Raw genomic sequence first — 15,141 nt, forward strand, 5'->3', positions numbered from 1 at the left:
AACATGCTTGTTTTCCTTTATTTAAAATGCTCTGTCTTGCATATATACAAAGTGCAACCTGATGGCCAAGCAGAACTCTTTACAATTGTTCATCTCACTAGGAAAGAATCACAAATGGCATAAAACATATTACAGAAGGTGGAATTCACAATAGGGTTGTCTGTGCTGCTCTTAAAAATAAAGGTACTCTGATCCTATTTATGTATGTTGTGTGTCCATTGTCACAGTGTGACCAGATTCTCGGTATACCATCACCTTGTCCTGTGACCTCCGGTTCAGTTTCTGAATAATTCCATAGTGAACTCTATGGACATTTACTTAAAGTAGCCAGTGTTTGGCCAGGGGTGGGGGAAGGAAAGAAAGAAAAGAGATCCCTCTAACAATGAGGGGGCAGGAAGAATTTATGGTGCAAAATGGTAATGTACTACTAGGAAGATAATGTGCCAGAAATCCATAGTCAGTTTTTATAAGTAGATTTTTGGTTGATCCAATTGAAAGGCTGCACTACTGACATTCATTTGGAATCACTCAAAAAAAGAGCAGGGGTAGACAAAATGAGGAACATCTTCCTATTAGCACAAGAGAAAAGTATGTGTGCATATTAGTGAGTATACAACAGCTACTAAGAAAGGTATTGGAACCTATAAAAATGTCACAGAAATATCTCTTTCAGTTTTCAGTATCATTGCCGCCAGTCTTGGGTCTAAACAGAGATACATGTTCAGTCAGTATTATTTGAACCACTTTCATTATCTCTTTGATTTCTTTTTCTTCTTCCTATTGCGGTCTTCACTGCTGTCCTCAGCTTCACTAGCAGTTGGGGTGGGTTCGTTTCGGATGATTCTCTTCTCTACCCTGTATTCTTGTTCTCCAACTCTAGGGTCCCCTTTCACAATAAATTCCCCACTGTGGTATGTTATGGTAACATCCGTCCTTGGATAGGTGCCATAGACCCTTCTGAGATCGTCTTTCACAAATTCCGGCAAGTCCCTCCTAGGTCCCACAATCCTTTCAAGCTTACCCCAATGGAGCTCTCCTCTCAAGGTGAATCCCTCAGGCCACACATCCCAGCCTGGTCTTTGGTAGGTTGCATAAGGAGGATAGTTAGCATAGGGGTTGTACAGAGGAAGAGGGCTAACTTGGGGGTAGTACCAGAAAGGGTAAGGATAGAAGTAAGGATTTGCACCATGGATGTGATGGTACTCCACTTGGTTTGCTGGATTTACGTTGTAACCATTGTTATTGTCCATAATCACAGCAAGAGGCCTGTTGTAGAAGTTGTGCATCTGGACTGGAGGGATCATGGGGGCGTGTGCAGTATCTGATGGTCGACTTGGCCCAAGAGGCAGATAGTTATAAGGCAAGGTCTGCATCATAGTTGGATAGTACAGAGCCATACTGGGAGAAGGTGCATACAATTTCTTCTCAAGCAAGCATCACTTTTTCACATCTGGTTTCTGCCAAGCTGTTGAGACAAATGTAAGAGGTGCTGAACTGTGGCAAAGGCAAATGTGCACAAGCTGATTCATTACAAAAGTTTACCACCGCTTGTGGTAAAGCTACATATTTAGCTACACACTTTCGTTATCTGTCCTCATGGGCCTGCAGAAGCGAAGGCAAACTGAGAGAGGCTTGCTGTTCTTTTAAGAGTGTGATGCATACCAGGATTTATCACATGCCTGGCCACACCAGACAAACACACACTTCTTAGAAGCAGAGCTTTCACAATAGCATGTGCCTTAAACAATATACTATAATACTTAAGTGGCTTTGGAACCCGTTGGGACAAGCCTTGCCGACCCATAATGGTCTTGCCGGATAAGCAGAAACTAGCAAGCTTCACCCCCCCACACACAGTTTTATAAAGCTGTCTATTTACACTCTCCTGCTTTGCCAGGATACAGAGATTGCTGCAAGGCAATTCAAATAGATACTTCATTTTATGCACATCAGAGAATGTGATTTTAAAAGTGTTTTCAGGCCTTAATAAATTGAGCCAGGACAAGACAAGTAATTATCTGGGTGTGCCAAAGTGTTCTACTACCATTAAAAACTGTTTTATTTGTAGAATTATTTATAGGCAGCCTTTAGGGCAGGCATCCCCAACCTTTGGCCCTCCAGATGTTTTGGACTTCAATTCCCATCATCCCTGACCACTGGTCCTGTTAGCTAGGGATCATGGGAGTTGTAGGCCAAAACTTCTGGAGGGCTGCAGGTTGAGGATGCCTGCTTTAGGGACACAGTCCACCCAAGACCAGTTTACCACTCATAATCACACTATAATTCAAAAACAATTTTAATAGCAAAATATTTAAGAACATAGGCCAATCAAAATGAATGTTCAGCAAAATAAATTCCAAGAAAATATAAATACTTTCTATTATCAAACAGCTTTCTAAAATAACAGTCTTGATGAAGCAGCAGCAGCCCAAAATATAGCCCACTTAAAAATTTGAAGAATTTGTCCATTCCTTGTCTCTTTGGGGAGAACTTCCATAATGTCAAGGTCATTGCAATAATATATCACCCTGCAAAGAGCACCCTTATAGCTTCTCCATTTGGATGTAGCAAATGAGAACCGACTCCATCTCCTGGCACTAACAAAGATGACCAGCAGAAGTTGAGGAGCTGCTGCTGCTGCTGACATAGATCTGCCTCAGGATTACGACAGCCAAATGAGGACAGCTATAACGTCTCTGCCCCTCTCATTGTCCACAATGTTATTTCAAATCAAGGAGAAGATACCTTTTCAGCTAATTAGATATCAAAATCCAGTCACTTCCAATATGAAAATCAAAGAGATTTGAACAGACCTAAGACCTGAAGCCAATACTTTCGCCCAATTGTTTACTAAACTTTTCACCTGCTTCAAGATCCTATAAATCTAACTCTCAACAACATGCCCCGATTTCTTCAATCTCTCCCCTATCACACATGCCGTCTCCCTCCTACCTGATAATTCCACTTTGGTCTACAAAATTTACAACGTATTCAAAGTCTGTGCCCTTTAGGTTTCCTAGAAAGGAGTAGGAAGAAGAGATTCCATGAGACACACCAGCAATTGCTGAACATTTAGTGTCTCTGGCACAGCCCGGGAGGTAGGCAAGGAAACATAATTAGCTGCCTCTTTAGTCCTCAACGGTTCTCTCCCCTCAAGCTCAGATTTCAAGCTTTGTTGTTGGGAGAAAAGAACACAGAAATGGATAGCAACCAGGTGCAGACACTTGAATGAGGGGGGAAAAACCCAGCTGGGAGAGTCTCAAGGGCTCCACTTACTTTGCTCCCCCTTGGTGTTTTTTTAGCAGAAGCTTGGTCCCTTGCTGCAGGGATTCAGGCACAACTCTTCCGAAGAAGAGGCAGGCTCTATTGTAGTAACCACTGCTCCTAGCACCGACCAACTCAGGCTAGGTTCCAAGGAAGAATGGTTTCTAGGCAGACAGCAACAGGCACAGGTATGACGCATAAATTCAGGTAAGAAGCATAGGGTCAGCCTCCTCCCCTATCTATGGCCGTGCATACATTTGTGGCTTAAAATGCAGTCAGGTCGCTTCTCCCTGCTGCATTTCAAGTGACATTGACATACTGCTGAACCCACCAGAGAGGGTGGGGATGACTTCACCAGATGCACATTACCTACGGTATTTGGTTTTCCCATGCCTGCAACGCTGCAGAACTGCTCCCCATTAAACTATCATCCACAATAGCTATCCCAAACCTCAGCTTAACTGTGCAGTGAATATAGCTTACAATTTCAAATTGGACGGTAGCTGGCTTGATGGAAAACACATAAAACTGCGGTATTTCTCAAGAAACTGCAGGATATATATGGCATATACCAGGCATCGGCAAACTCCGTCCCTCCAGATGTTTGGGACTACAATTCCCATCATCCCTAGCTAACAGGTCCAGTGGTCAGGGATGATGGGAATTGTAGTCCCAAACATCTGGAGGGCCGGAGTTTGCCGATGCCTGGCATATACACACAGCTTCAAACACCAATACACCAGAGACTGAGGGGGCTCTGGTTAGTGCCTTGTTATCCCTATCAATGTATGCTGTTAACAATAAACCAGTGTCTCTGCTTCCTGAAGGTCTGAGGATACCCTGGCTCTCTCCTACAGTATTTTCTACATACAGTAAGGTGTGTTTTTTATTTTTAAAAAGTTGAGAAGTATATTTTAAAAATATGATTCCCCTGCCTGCAGTCTATTACCTCATCATTCAGCAAGGGATTGGCCCAAGCCAAGGAGAGTTGTGTTCTCCCATGATTTTAGCACTGCCACAGCTGGAGCACAAGCTGGACCTCCCCCAAAGAGGAGAGGGCATAAGCTTCTCAATTCTGCTTTTTGTCTCTTGATTAAATTCCCAGAAATAGGCATCTCATTACGCAGATGGCCACACACTGCTTCTTCACTTTTCTGTGTCTGGGCTTGATGCACAGCTCACACACCACCATTTTAAAAAAGTTTCCCCACCCTCTTGCATGACTGTATGTTCATCATTAAGTCTGAGCAGATTTAACCATCTTTCTTGATTGACCAAGACTCCCCTTGGTAGTTCTCACCCCCCAATTCCCCCCCCCCAAAAAAACCTTCTGTTGCCAGTGTCTCATATGTAGCAGTTTTGGATAACTAAATAGGTGGAGACAGAACTTACTATCAACTGAAGGGCAGTCTTCATTTTCCTTTGCGGTTATCAGTGGTGGACTTTTTTTAACAGGTGTTGGGGTTTTTTAATTGTTTGGGGCAATTCTTAAATTTGTGGGAGTTGGCATCACATACATATCCCCCCAAACCTGATAGTATAGAAAGAAAAACACAGCACCATTTAGCACCTAGAGAAGTCAAGGATGCAGTTACATAGCTGAATGGTTTCCAGAAACTAGCTTACAAACTGCAGTTCGTAAGAAGAACGAATGAACAAACAAGTCACAGCATTAGTAGCATGCAAGAAGCCTCATCTACCAGGCCAAAGAAAATAAATACAACCCAACATAAACAGAGACCAGAGGCCTGCAGCCAAGGTTTTGGTTGATATGAATGCACATAACATCCCCTACCCACTGGGGGGTGGGGGAGAGAGACAAGAAGGAACATCTTCCTTCCCCCACCGTCTGGGTTCACCCATCTTTCTGTCCCTTAAGATCGTAACCTTTAGCACCACTGTTTTGCCTCATCCTCTTAATCCTATTGCCTTCCTCAAAGATCCTAACCACCAACAGTACTTTCCCCTTATCTCTCCTCCCTTCACCACTCCTGCCAACTTCCTCACATCTATGCATCCTCTCCTTCCTGCATGCTGTTCCCAGCCACAGGTGCAATACAACATAACAGGAGAGAGCACTCAAATTAGAGAATGTATTGTTGTGGGAACAATGATTCTAGTATATTGGGGGGCGGGATTTGTTCTCATTTTTCATTTCCACCAAACCACATAGATTAGACAGATGCTTGGATACTTGCCTAACACTAGAAGTGGTGGGTTGAAGGCAGAGAAAAGAGATGTTTAAACATTTGCTTATTCTGAAGTGCACCAGATAGTTTATGTTGATGCAGGAAGCTCAGATTATACATGCCATCATGACTGCTGATGTTTTAAACAGCAAGCTATTTACACTACATAAATGCAATTTAAATCTGTGGGACTACTCAAGTGGGCGGTATAGATTGTAGTGCATCTTGCTATTGACTCTGGAGTCAAAGCATTTTCTAAACTGGAAAGCTGAAAGACAAAGTTTTGAGACTTCTTGCACACAATAGTGGGAGATGAAACACAGGTGACAGACCAATAAAATGCCAGTTTGAATGTTTCTGATATATGCCAATGTCACTTGCCAAGATCTATCCAGGAAACAGGATCAGTGGTTAAGGAGAACATGGTTTCTCCATCTTTAGGAGAAAAACGGAGGGTGTGTGTGATTCATTCCTATATGATAAACGACACCTGTCAAAGTGCCATCTTCTATACCATGGGTCAGCAAACAAAGGTCCATGGGCTGGATCAGGCCCAATTGCCTTCTGGATCCGGCCCACGGAATCCCCACGTAGATCACCTGCGCGCGCATTCTTTCCCTCTCCCTCACACGGTGGCAGCGCCTCCTCCCTCCCTCCTCCTGGCTTTTCCCTGCCCTGCCTAGAGGAGGAAGGGGGCTGGGCTTTGTTGGTGCCAGCAGCAGCAACACTCGAGCGGCCGCCATTTTAAGCAGCTCCTCTCCGGAGCTCTTTCACACGCCACTCATCGTCCCGCCACAGCCAACCCCTGCCACTCGCAAGACACAGGTAAGCAGCTACTGGGGCTCATGGTGCTCTTGCATCATTCCCCCCCCAGAGATACAGTCCAGCCCCCCCACAAGGTCTTAGGGACAGTGGACTGGCCCCTTGCTGAAAACGTTTGCTGACTGCTGTTCTACATAACTCTTAGGTGTCGAGGAACACAGGAAGCTGCATTATACCAAGTAAAAAAGAACAGATCCAGCTAGCTCAGTTTTGTCTACTGACTCAAGCATCTCTCCAGGATTTCAGATAGGAGTCTCTTTCAACCTTACCTGGAGATGCACAGCATTGAACCAGAGACAAATGCTCTACCACTGAGCTATAGCCCTTCCTAGGGCCATCTTAAGCATATCCGGTGCCTTGGTACAAAGATCCCTCTGGCGTGCCCCCCCCCTTCCCCAGAGTTATTGACCTTTTTTTTTAAAGGAAGCCGACACCACACTTACACATTATCTCTAACAAGCCCTTAGAACAAAATAAAATAAAAAGGCAGAAAAAAATCTAATTAAGTCCTCAATTCCAAAGCAAGACTCATTCAAGACTCAGCAATTCTTCTAACTCATCCTCATGATTCAAATCACCACATATCAAAAAGTTAAAGCAATCACCAGTTTGTTATTCTTTAAATAAATTGATAAAGACACAGAGAATGAAGTTCCCGGCCAATTTGCGTTTAAGTACAAAGCTGACATTTTCAAATATTGTGGGGGTGGGTGTAAAGCAATGACATCCTGAACCTAAAAAGGACACAAAACTTGGGTCACAAAGGCTGCAGCCCTAACTGCACTTACCTGAGAGTAAGCCCTGCTGAATCTAATAGGACCTTAAAACCCGCCTCCGTCTTTAAAGGACTTTTTGTTGGCGTTTGTTTGTTTTTAACCACTAACTGCATGGAGAGCACGCTCTCGAGTCCATCCTTACCTCCGAACTGAGTCCTAATGGTAGTGCGCCCCCCCCTAGCTTTTCCCTCCCACCACTCCAAACCTGAATGAATCCCTCCACCACCTTTTTCCTCGAAGGAAGAGGCTTGCTTGCCGTGCAGGCTTCCTCAGGGCAGGCAGGAGGGAGAAGGGCGCCACGTAGCTTTGTTCACCGCTGCCACCGCCGCCTCCTCTCCCAGCGAGAGAGCACGGCTGGCCATAGGAAGAGCTGCCACCGCCGCCCAGCATGCCCTCGCAGCTCTTCCTGGTCGATCCCAGACTCCCACTGCTGGGTACCCTTGATGGGTGGGTGCCGTGGCGCAGGGCGCCACTAGCCCTAATGGGTAAGACGGCCCTGGCCCTTCCTCAACAAATCTCCCCCACCCCTTTGCCTTTAGTCATCATAGTTTGAAACAAAATCCATTACAGTCCAGAAAATGCTACTGGTTCACCTTATTGTTGCTTCCTTTTTTCTAGCCGCCTTTAGCAGCTATATGACAAGCAGCAATCCAGCAGGTGAAGTTTTCTCCATTACCACATATACATGTCGGGAAGATCTGCTGCTGAATATGTGGGAGGATCATAACTGTTAAGAGAGACATAACAATTCCTCCTAAGTCTAAGACTAAGAAAGTTATTTTTTTTCTTAAAAGGCTCTTCTTAACTACAGTATACCGCTATGAACTTGGGAGTCCTGGTTGCAAAGTTCAGCTCAACAATGTACTCAATAGGGAGCCATAAGAAAATTATAATGATTTAATATCTGTAGTCATGAAATAAGAATTGAGACCTACCTTGTATAATTGTAAGACCAAAGTAAATCAGAGAGCTTTGTATTAAAATGAATAATACCTAAAACTACTATTTTCAGATTTGCTAAAATATTACTTAATGAGATTTTCCACTAGATTTTCAATTAACCAGCACCTACTATATCCCAATGCTATTCTTCCACCTAATAGTAACAAGTGCACACACCTTCTGCTATAACATTGTAACTGAACAGCTTTGTAAGTGTAATCACCGAGGTCCTCTTGTTACTTTTAGCTAAGTAGCTGCCATTAGCTAATTTTATCAGCCACATGAAGCAGCTGAGGTAATTTAGCTACCTACAGTTATTATGCAAAGAAGGAACCAATTAACATATGAACAATATAGCTGAAGCTCCAGAAAAAGCTGTTATTTCATTAGCCTGTGACTATTACCAGATTAATACAATCTTTTAATGGCAGGTTTCTTATTATCCTTCAATATTATTTGTTAGACTTTGCAGTGTGGATCAAACCTGTAGCATTCACATGGATAGAAATAAATAATGCTCATTTCTTGCAAAGGAAGATTGCATATAGACTGCAGTAATCCTGTGAAGAAAAACAAATGCCAAACATGTAATTTTTTTCAGGTTTGTGATACCTGGTGTAAACAGTAAAATGTTTCACTGATCACGTGACACTCTTTATTTCATTCCAATTATCTATGCCTACTCAGAAGTATGTACTATTGAATTCAATGGATCTTACTCACAGGTTAGGCTTGAAAGCAGGTGAATGACACAGTGACTAAAATTACTAATATTTTCAGAAATGCCCATTCCAGGTAGGGGAAGATTATCAACAAACATATTATTATGCAAGTAGACTTTCAAGGGATGAGGGTATGTCCACTTATAGCTTTACAACTGGCTGAAAAGCTAGAAGCAGAGAGTATGAATAAATGGACAGTTCTTATAATAGAGGGAGGTGTAAAAAGTAGCGATTCCTTATGGATTCGTATTGGGACCTATGTTTTTAAACTTGTTCATAAATGATGCGGAGCAATGAGGTGGCCAAGTTTGCTAATGAGTCTGAATTGTTCAGGGTGGTAAAAACAAAGGATTGTATGACTCTCCAAAAGACCTCTCCAAGCATAGTGAATGGACATTAAAATGGCAAATGCAATCCAGTGTCAGCAAGTGAAAAGTGATGCACAATGGGGGTGGGGGGTGGGACCACCTAATTTTACATAAACAGATTAGGCTTAAACTGGCAGTGACTGACCAGGAAAGTGACTTTGGGGGGGTGAAGCAGATAGCTTGATAAAAATGTGACCCAGAGTATGGCAGCTTTGAAAATGGTGAACACCATGTTAGGGAGAATTAAGAAAGAGATTGAAAACCAAACTGCCAGTATCATAATGCTATTTACATAAATCTATGATGTGTATGTACTTGGAATACTGTGTACATTTCTAATTGGTACACCTCAAAAAAGTTATTGTAGAGCTGGAAAATATTCAGAAAAGGACTGGCAAAATTATTAAGGAGCTTTAGCAACGTCCCTATTATGAAAAGTTACAACATTTGAGACTTTTGGGATTAGGAGAAAGGTAAAAGATGCAAAATTATGTATGAAGTAAGTGACTAGGCCTCTCTCACAACACTAGAACTCCACACTATCCAATGAAGCGTACTTCTGAGTAGACATAGTTAGAATTTCACCGTAGACAAAATAAAATATTTAATCCAACACATAGTTAAACAATGGAATTTGCCATCACAAGATGTAGTAATGGCCACCAGCTTGGATGATTACAAGAGGAGTTTAGACAAGTCAATGGAAGATAAGGCAGCAAGCCATGGTGGCTGTATAGTACCTGTAGTATTGGAGGCAATATATCTCTGAATACCATTTGCTTGGAAATCACAAGTAGGGAGAGTGATGTAGCGCCCACATCATGCTTGTGGATTTATTTTTGTTTTATTTGTTTCATAAAATGGATGTACTGCTTGATGCTAGAAAACCTCCAAGTGGTTTACAAAAAGAATATAAAACAATATACATCTTGGTAAAAACAAGTAAAACTTTCAACAAATTGAAACAAGCAATAAACTAAAAACATACCAGCACTCTATAAATATATTGGTAGGCTTGTCTAAATGAAAATGTTTTTAGCAGCTGCTGAAAGGAGTACAGTAAAGGAGCCTGTCTGATATCCATAGGCAGTGTGTCCCATAGGCATCTGGTTGGTCACTGTGAGGACAAGATGCTGGACTAGAGGGGTCCAGCAGGACTGTCCATAAATCAGGCTGACATTAGGAGCCTGATAGATAGACCCTTATATTGAAAGGGGGCAGAAGCATTTGTTAAGCCGTATGCATGAGGTTGGTGAAAACTCTGGCAGAGTTATCAGACCCTCTGTTACTCCATTGTGTGTGTGCTATTTCAGATACACTGATAGCTACTAAACAGCTCTGCCTTCTTCCTTACCTCTAAACCATGGGTATGCAAACTAAAGCCTGGGGGTTGCATCCGGCCCAATCACCTTCTAAATCTGGCCCACAGACAGTCTGGGAATCAGCGTGTTTTTACATGAGTAAAATGTGTGCTTTTATTTAAAATGCATCTCTGGGTTATTTGTGGGGCATAGGAATTCATTCATCCCCCCCCCAAAAAAACATATAGTCCAGCCCCCTCCCAAGGTTTGAGGGACAGTCTACCGGCTCCCTGTTGAAAAAGTTTGCTGACCCCTGGTCTAAACAAATAGCTGTATGATAGCCCTCCCTGGGCAAGTGGAACATGTGAGTCATTTATTAGTAACAATAGGGGAGACAAAATAAAATAATATTCATGGGACTGTGAATAACCACCATCCTCTGACTCATACATGGTTCTGAGTTCTCAGGAAGACCAAATAAACATACCAAATGATTTTTTTTGACCACTGTTATTTCCTTTACCATTGTCTCCCATATTTTCCAGACTATTTTGGTTTTGAGGCACACAATCACACTGCTTTACAGTCCACTCTAATCATGTCTATTCAGAATTAAGTCCAACTGAATTCAATGGAACTTACTCCCAGGTAAGTGGAGTTAGGTTTGCAACATTAAATAACATTTAATTCCACATATCCTCATGTGGTTCAAGATTACAATTCTGAATTCTGCCTCGATAACACATTTTATTTGTGAAAAATATTACAGGCAACATTCAACAAGCTCATTAAGGCAATTTAACTTGAATGTTTTATTTATAGATTTGTATCCTACCTTTTTACAGTGTTTCAAGACAGTTAACAGCTAGCTACAAGAAAACATAATCATAATAAACATCACAGCAGCCAGAATGAATAAATCAAACCAGGAGGAGCTAGTAGAAACTCAAAAACAGAAAGAGCAGTCCAAATGCCATTGAAAACATCATTATGTTGGTAATAATATATAGCTGAAGTTGGAGTTTGTTGAATTTATTGCGATTTTATAAGTTTTGAAAATGTTTTAAATGGACATTTCTCCCCCAGTACATTTTCGGAGTCTTTTTGGAGACAAATCACTATAGTCTGGAGAAAAGTAACATATTTTGTCAAATCATAGTATGCACTTGTTTTACTACATAGAAATACCTTTTGCTGCATTAAAGCCTACAATTAAACATGTGTGCGTGCGTGTGTGTGTATATATATATAATGTAATAATACCCTCACCTTTTAAAAAAGTTGATAAAAAAACCTATTGTTTTGAAGAACTATGTCGATGAGACTATAAACTGAATAACAAAATGTAAACTTTTTAAAAAGGAAATAAATGGATTTTAATTTAAAAATGGGTTTTAAGATTTCATTTTTTTAAACTGGGGAGAATATAAATCTCAGGACTTCTACCCAAATCTAGGAGCCTGATTCTGCGAAGAGCCTCTCTCTCCCCGCCCACTGGACCGGCAAAACACCACCTCCCTGCGACTGGCCCCTGGCTGAACGGGCTGTTGTCCGTCGCGCCCGCATCAAAGATGGCGTCCAAAGGAGGATTCCTTCAGTGTCAAAAATGGCCGCCACGCAGGAGTCGCTTGACGCCGTGTAAAAGAGGGCGGGTTAGTGGGAAATGAAGTACGACTGCGCAAGTTTGATAAGGAAGAGGGCGAATCTGGGCCGGAGGTACAGGTACAGTCGGAGGGTAGAAGAAGGTGGGCTCTCGATTGTTTTCCTGTTTGTAATGATCTGCCTGCGAAAGAGATTGTCACGATTCTCCTCTTCCCACCCACCCCCGCCCGACTGCAGAATGGTGTCTCCCCATTCATTCTGCCTTAATTGCCTGCTCCATAGAGCTATGTTGGGGTTGACGCGCAAGCACGATTTACCTCCCGGTGGGCGGTTAGTTAGGTGGGTGATGAGTTGGCCAGGATCTCCTGCCCTTACAGGAGTTTCTGCACCGACCCTGCGAGGATCGCGTGCGCTCCCCTCCCTGGCCTCTTGCCTAGCTGCCTTTCGGTTGAATCATGCCTTTCCCACTCTCCCTTTGTAACCCAGATGAAGGCTGGAAGTGGATTTACAAAGCCCACGAAAAGCTTATTCAGCAGTCCGCTTGCAAGGTGTGTGTAGATATCCCCTTTATGCTCCTGGATGTGGGAGAGGGGCTGGGGCTTGGTTGCATTTAACGACTTGGGCAAAACCTTCTCCCCACAAAGCTCTTCTCACCTGGCAACTCGATGTGTAATTTCCAGCATGTTGAAAGAGGCATTGTGGCGAAACCCATGTTACCTTTTCTGGCTATTTTCTGCCGCAAGTCTAAAATTCTTTGCAAATGCAACTGAATCTTTCGTTTTGCTGTTACTTTCTGTGTTTTACAACCCACTCCCTCCCAACTGGACACAATATAGGGACCCTGGCTGAGAACATAGCCAAGGCATTTTGATTGATATGGTGCCATCATTGCTCACGGTGCCTTAGAGAGTTATAGATATTTCCCTGCCCCCAAGGAACTTAAAACAGTCTAGAACAGACAATGAGAAAAACTTAAGTACGTCAGTCTGATCTTTGCTTGGAAATGCTTTCCACTCCATTCAGTTTCCAGCAGAGGCTTGATTTTTAAGTGTTCAAACTGTGTTATGTGCTTTCTTTGAGCACAAGGTCCATGAATCTCTGGCAGCACAGTTTAGTTTTCTAGCTCAAGCTGCTAAGCATCTGCCGTTTTAGATGTGGGGAAGCATAGTTTGATTCTCAGTAATGTCTCGGCAACATTTTGACTAATGGGTGTATAGACAGAAAAGGCAGCCTACAACATTAGTCAAAGCTATGACTCTACTTATTGTATGAGGACGTGGTTGCATGTTGCTGAAACACGTCAGCTGATGTGGCTGAAAAAGAAGCAAAACTTCCTAGTTTCGTTTTCAGGCTAACTAGCTCTAGAAAGATACCCTGATACTTATTTCCCTTACTTTACATTAACAACGTATTGGGCCCTAACTTTGAATTTAATGCTTTTGAACTAATTTTAATCATCTTGTTCAAGCCACATTGCTAAAATATAAATCTGTGTAAATGTTTCTAAGATTAACTGAGCCCAATGTACCACTCAGTGCAAGGATGTATGTGTTTCATTTTTAGTGATGTTACCTACTAATGCCTTCAAGTTAAGGCAGTGACTGAACCAATGTGCCACTGCTGCAAGAGTTCATCCCTTCTTGTGTCATCTCTGCAAGGTATTGTAGTGCAATTATTTATTTTTAATTCATTTTAAGTTGTGATGTGCTGCTGAAAGAGGACTTGACAATAACCACTCATCTGGGCCAAGTTAAAACAGTGTCCAGGGCAAGATAAACCTGTATGCATTGTTTCCTTGCAATTCAATAAGCAGTGCATGGATTGCTCCTCTTCCCTGTTCCCTTCCTGTTATTACATAGGCGGGCAGATGCCTGTGCAACACTCTCCGCACTTGTGATTCCGAAGAACTGGTATTTAGAGGCGCATTGCAGCCAATACAGGAAATAATATACAGTCGTACCTTGGTTGTCGCACGCCTTGGTACTCGTACGTTTTGGCTCCCAAACAATTGAAACCTGGAAGTGAGTGTTCCAGTTTTCGAACTTTTTTTGGAAGCCTCACGTCCGATGCGGCTTCCGATTGGCGGCAGGAGCTTACTGCAGCCAATCAGAAGTTGTGCTTTGGTTTCCAAATGTTTTGGAAGTCGAACGGACTTCTGGAACAAATTCCATTTGACTTCCAAGGTATGACTATACAGCCTTCATGGGATAGCAGCCATTGATAGCCTTATTCTCCATGAATTTGTTTTATCTTTTTTACATCTTGTGACAGAAAATTTCTTAAGTTTAACTATGTGCACTGTGAAGAAGTACTTCCATTTATCCTGTCTTTCAAACTTCAGCTTCCTTGAATGGCCCCAAGTTCTTGTATTTTGATCAGTTTCAAATAATGGTATGGTTTTACTCCCACGCTGTGTTTTGGGAGTGGGCTACAGGAGCTCACGTGTGCTTCCATTAACCATGATGGATCGGTGGCTATCCTCAAACGGAACAGGTGGGGTAGCCCTCAGCTGGGCAGATGAAACCAGTTGTGCTCTGAGAACAAATGGGGTGTGAGAGCTGTTGATTCAGGTGCAATCCACTGGATTCACTAAACAGCTTAGCACCGCAAACATTGTGGCTTTAAAATGTGGGATTACAACAGAAAACACAGTAGTGATGGGGCTGGTCTATAGAGATATATGCATGCTATAGATATGTTACTTTTGAGCAATTCATTCTGCAGCTGTTAGATAGGATGGCTAAACAGAACCACAGGGTTCAGATGTAGAGGGAAGGAATGGCAAATGGTCACTGCTGCCATCATGCCTTGCTCATGAAATTTGATACAGTACTTGCTATTATTCAGTCAACAGAACACTATTGTGGATACTATTGGAAGCAAAACACAGAGAGAGATGGACCCAAATTAAGAGCTCATTGTTAATTAGAGTAGGCCTACTGAAATAATGGACCTAAGTAAATTGATTTCATTGAATTTACTCTCAGTATGATTATTGTTGGATATTGGTAACTTCATCCCTTAGATTTGTTCGCTGCCCTTTGCTCTCCTCCTCCCATTGCCTTTGACACACAACAGCTGTTTTTAACTCTACTATAATGGAAGGCAGGGACGCAGGTGGCGCTGTGGGTTAAAGCCTCAGTGCCTAGGACTTG

General features: G+C 42.5%; 1 protein-coding gene and 1 long non-coding RNA gene across 13 annotated transcripts in view; one reads left to right on the top strand and one right to left on the bottom strand.

Moving 5' to 3' along the window:
- Positions 1-12,404, bottom strand: LOC309370517. Of its 9 annotated transcripts, none has more exons than XR_014168596.1 (4): positions 12,304-12,404; positions 11,220-11,253; positions 7,645-7,778; positions 1-1,465 (listed from the first exon to the last, which is right to left on the bottom strand). It is a non-coding gene; the product is annotated as an uncharacterized lncRNA (long non-coding RNA). The 9 variants fall into 9 exon arrangements; XR_014168599.1 differs by lacking the exon at positions 12,304-12,404 and adding an exon at positions 11,654-11,815 and having other exon boundaries at positions 7,645-7,752; XR_014168600.1 differs by lacking the exon at positions 12,304-12,404 and adding an exon at positions 11,654-11,815 and having other exon boundaries at positions 7,645-7,755.
- The window catches only part of MFSD13A (major facilitator superfamily domain containing 13A), a 16,010-nt gene continuing 12,861 nt past the window's right edge, over positions 11,993-15,141 (top strand). The window contains exons 1-2 of one of the 4 annotated variants that reach the window (XM_081912317.1): positions 11,993-12,100; positions 13,550-13,644. The gene's annotated coding sequence lies outside the window, so the exon portion shown is untranslated. Of the gene's footprint in view, positions 12,130-12,331; positions 12,535-13,549; positions 13,645-15,141 lie in introns of those variants that run through there. The other 3 variants (XM_081912316.1, XM_081912315.1, XM_081912318.1) reach the window with 3 other exon arrangements.

This window comes from Podarcis melisellensis (assembly GCF_964234715.1).
Source record: "Podarcis melisellensis genome assembly, chromosome: 5".
NCBI lineage: Eukaryota > Metazoa > Chordata > Lepidosauria > Squamata > Lacertidae > Podarcis > Podarcis melisellensis.